This window comes from Oncorhynchus clarkii, chromosome 33 (genome assembly GCF_045791955.1).
Source record: "Oncorhynchus clarkii lewisi isolate Uvic-CL-2024 chromosome 33, UVic_Ocla_1.0, whole genome shotgun sequence".
NCBI lineage: Eukaryota > Metazoa > Chordata > Actinopteri > Salmoniformes > Salmonidae > Oncorhynchus > Oncorhynchus clarkii.
The window spans coordinates 35,569,846-35,574,889 of NC_092179.1; positions in this window are offsets into that span (position 1 = coordinate 35,569,846).

Here is a 5,044-nt window from a genome sequence, read left to right on the forward strand (position 1 = left end):
AGAATAGAGGATGGAGATTGATTTCACCACCTGTTTATAAGCAGGTAGAGGAGAGAATAGAGGACGGAGATTGATTTCATCACCTGTTTATAAGCAGGTAGAGGAGAGAATAGAGGACGGCGATTGATTTCATCACCTGTTTATAAGCAGGTAGAGGAGAGAATAGAGGACGGAGATTGATTTCACCACCTGTTTATAAGCAGGTAGAGGAGAGAATAGAGGACGGAGATTGATTTCATCACCTGTTTATAAGCAGGTAGAGGAGAGAATAGAGGACGGAGATTGATTTCATCACCTGTTTATAAGCAGGTAGAGGAGAGAATAGAGGATGGAGATTGAGAGTAAGAGTCTGTTTATAAGCAGGTAGAGGAGAGAATAGAGGACGGAGATTGATTTCATCACCTGTTTATAAGCAGGTAGAGGAGAGAATAGAGGACGGAGATTGATTTCATCACCTGTTTATAAGCAGGTAGAGGAGAGAATAGAGGACGGAGATTGATTTCATCACCTGTTTATAAGCAGGTAGAGGAGAGAATAGAGGACGGAGATTGAGAGTAAGAGTCTGTTTATAAGCAGGTAGAGGAGAGAATAGAGGACGGAGATTGATTTCATCACCTGTTTATAAGCAGGTAGAGGAGAGAATAGAGGACGGAGATTGATTTCATCACCTGTTTATAAGCAGGTAGAGGAGAGAATAGAGGACGGAGATTGATTTCATCACCTGTTTATAAGCAGGTAGAGGAGAGAATAGAGGACGGAGATTGAGAGTAAGAGTCTGTTTATAAGCAGGTAGAGGAGAGAATAGAGGACGGAGATTGAGAGTAAGAGTCTGTTTATAAGCAGGTAGAGGAGAGAATAGAGGACGGAGATTGAGAGTAAGAGTCTGTTTATAAGCAGGTAGAGGAGAGAATAGAGGACGGAGATTGATTTCATCACCTGTTTATAAGCAGGTAGAGGAGAGAATAGAGGACGGAGATTGAGAGTAAGAGTCTGTTTATAAGCAGGTAGAGGAGAGAATAGAGGACGGAGATTGAGAGTAAGAGTCTGTTTATAAGCAGGTAGAGGAGAGAATAGAGGACGGAGATTGAGAGTAAGAGTCTGTTTATAAGCAGGTAGAGGAGAGAATAGAGGACGGAGATTGATTTCATCACCTGTTTATAAGCAGGTAGAGGAGAGAATAGAGGACGGAGATTGAGAGTAAGAGTCTGTTTATAAGCAGGTAGAGGAGAGAATAGAGGACGGAGATTGATTTCATCACCTGTTTATAAGCAGGTAGAGGAGAGAATAGAGGACGGAGATTGAGAGTAAGAGTCTGTTTATAAGCAGGTAGAGGAGAGAATAGAGGACGGAGATTGAGAGTAAGAGTCTGTTTATAAGCCGGTAGAGGAGAGAATAGAGGACGGAGATTGAGAGTAAGAGTCTGTTTATAAGCAGGTAGAGGAGAGAATAGAGGACGGAGATTGAGAGTAAGAGTCTGTTTATAAGCAGGTAGAGGAGAGAATAGAGGAAGGAGATTGAGAGTAAGAGTCTGTTTATAAGCAGGTAGAGGAGAGAATAGAGGACGGAGATTGAGAGTAAGAGTCTGTTTATAAGCAGGTAGAGGAGAGAATAGAGGACGGAGATTGAGAGTAAGAGTCTGTTTATAAGCAGGTAGAGGAGAGAATAGAGGACGGAGATTGAGAGTAAGAGTCTGTTTATAAGCAGGTAGAGGAGAGAATAGAGGACGGAGATTGAGAGTAAGAGTCTGTTTATAAGCAGGTAGAGGAGAGAATAGAGGAAGGAGATTGAGAGTAAGAGTCTGTTTATAAGCAGGTAGAGGAGAGAATAGAGGACGGAGATTGAGAGTAAGAGTCTGTTTATAAGCAGGTAGAGGAGAGAATAGAGGACGGAGATTGAGAGTAAGAGTCTGTTTATAAGCAGGTAGAGGAGAGAATAGAGGACGGAGATTGAGAGTAAGAGTCTGCAGAGTGGAAGTACATTAGGTCTTTTTTCCCCTACAGAATGTCATGAAGGTATTACGGTCATGAAGGTATTACGTTATCGGCTATAGTGTGAAGGTGGTCTGCAACAGAGACAGGTAGACTCTGGACAACCAATCAGAACAGCGGATTTTATAGGGCTGTGGTACTGTGCAGAGTTAAGTGGCAGGACTCTGGACAACCAATCAGAACAGGGGATTTTGTAGGGCTGTGGTACTGTGCAGAGTTAGAGGCAGGACTCTGGACAACCAATCAGACCAGGGGATTTTGTAGGGCTGTAGTACTGTGCAGAGTTAGAGGCAGGACTCTGGACAACCAATCAGACCAGGGGATTTTGTAGGGCTGTAGTACTGTGCAGAGTTAGAGGCAGGACTATGGACAACCAATCAGACCAGGGGATATTATAGGGCTGTAGTACTGTGCAGAGTTAGAGGCAGAGTCAGAAACAGTTCTGGACTGTGCAGAGTTAGAGGCAGATTTAGAGGCAGAGTTAGAGGCAGAGTCAGAAACAGTTCTGGACTGTGCAGAGTTAGAGACAGAGTTAGAGGCAGAGTTAGAGACAGAGTTAGAGGTAGAGTTAGAGACATAGTTAGAGGGAGATTCAGAAACAGTTATGGACTGTGCAGGTTGAAACAATTGTAAACAGAGCAGCAGCCTATAAACTGGGGGGGGGGGGGGCTTGACTAATATGCTGCCTGTCGGGAGAACAACTGTAGAATATTCTCTGGGGGGTAATCTTCCTCCTCTTTACTCCGTCCCCGGAGTGAACATGCCTACGTCCTGAATGGAGCACTATTCCCCCCCCACATAGTGCACTACTTCTAGAGCAGAGTCCTTAATGGGGGAAATGAAAGAACACGGTGCCATTTGGAACGCAGCCCTGAACAAAGCAGTCCGTCTGTTAGTCATTATGCAACAACTACACTAATGAATGAAACAACCACGTCTCTAGAAAGCAGCCCCGTTTCCTCCTCAGGTGTGTGACATCATCAAACCGAGACCACATGTTGTCCTGGCTGCTGATGCTGACTGATGCCGTTCACAATAACTCCTAATTGGCCTACTTGGTAAATAAAGCGGCCGTTGTCTCGGTCTACAGTGACCTTTACAGCTGCTATATTTAGGGAAACATTATTACTGACCCCTAAACGAGCCTTCTGGAAGCCAGCGGAAACGTGTTGGAAAACAGTCTATTGTTTTAGTTGAGTCAGTATTGAGTCAGAACACCAAGAGAACACCCCGCGTAACAATAACTGTCCACGGCCTCGCAGGACGTTTAATAACATCCACAGCAAAGAGAAGACAAAAATGTATACGTGAACACGCTTTCCCCTCTGCAAAGCACATTCAGTCCATTTCCCTTGTCTGGGATGTTGGGGACACGTGTAGAGACCGTTGAGCTGTTGGAGACCCGTCCACAACGTTAGCTGAACAGGGGGATAAATCCCAGGGATTCTGCTCTTTGCCTTCTGGATCTCTGGAAATCTGATGACGGAGTGGGAGGGATTAGACAGAGCAATGCATATGGGTCTTTCTATAAACTAGGGTACTAGTTAACGTTTATCTGTCAAAGTCGATGCCTCTCTCCACACGACGTGACAGAGTGGGAGGGATTAGACAGAGCAATGCATATGGGTCTTTCTATAAACTAGGGTACTAGTTAACGTTTATCTGCCGAAGTCGATGCCTCTCTCCACACGACGTGACAGAGTGGGAGGGATTAGACAGAGTAATGTATATGGGCTAGGGTACTAGTTAACGTTTAGCTGCCGAAGTCGATGCCTCTCTCCACACGACGTGACAGAGTGGGAGCGATTAGACAGAGCAATGCATATGGGTCTTTCTATAAACTAGGGTACTAGTTAACGTTTATCTGCCGAAGTCGATGCCTCTCTCCACACGACATGACAGAGTGGGAGCGATTAGACAGAGCAATGCATATGGGTCTTTCTATAAACTAGGGTACTAGTTAACGTTTATCTGCCGAAGTCGATGCCTCTCTCCACACGACGTGACAGAGTGGGAGGGATTAGACAGAGCAATGTAGGGTCTTTCTATAACCTAGGGTACTAGTTAACATTTAATTCAAAAAACAACAACAAAAATATTATTATGTATTGTGTTTTTATTTAACTAACCTTTATTTAACTAGGCAAGTCAGTTAAGAACAAATTCTTATTTACAATGACGGATCTACCCCGGCCAAACCCGGACGACGCTGGGCCAATCGTGCGCCGCCCTATAGGACGTACTGTATGGGTCTTTCCATAAATTAGGGTACTAGTTAGCATTTATTTTACAAGGCAATTCAGTTAAGAACAAATTCTTATTTTCCATGACGGCCTAGGAACAGTGGGGTAACTGCTGGTTCAGGGGCAGAACGACAGATTTGTACCTTGTCAGCTCGGGGGTTTGAACTTGTAACCTTCCGGTTACTAGTCCAACGCTCTAACCACTAGGCTACCTGCTGGTTACTAGTCCAATGCTCTAACCACTAGGCTACCTGCTGGTTACTAGTCCAACGCTCTAACCACTAGGTTACCTGCTGGTTACTAGTCCAATGCTCTAACCACTAGGCTACCTGCTGGTTACTAGTCCAACGCTCTAACCACTAGGTTACCTGCTGGTTACTAGTCCAACACTCTAACCACTAGGCTACCTGCTGGTTACTAGTCCAATGCTCTAACCACTAGGCTACCTGCTGGTTACTAGTCCAACGCTCTAACCACTAGGCTACCTGCCTCCAACGCTCTAACCACTAGGCTACCTGCTGGTTACTAGTCCAATGCTCTAACCACTAGGCTACCTGCTGGTTACTAGTCCAACGCTCTAACCACTAGGCTACCCTGCTGGTTACTAGTCCAATGCTCTAACCACTAGGCTACCTGCTGGTTACTAGTCCAATGCTCTAACCACTAGGCTACCCTGCCGCCCCATGATGCCATTATTGATTATTATTACTATTATCAATGATTTAGTTGACAGAACCCATTGTATTATTGTATTCAATTATTATATCAACTATTAAAACATGTAGAAATGGTGTTGTTTATCTTTTTAATTAT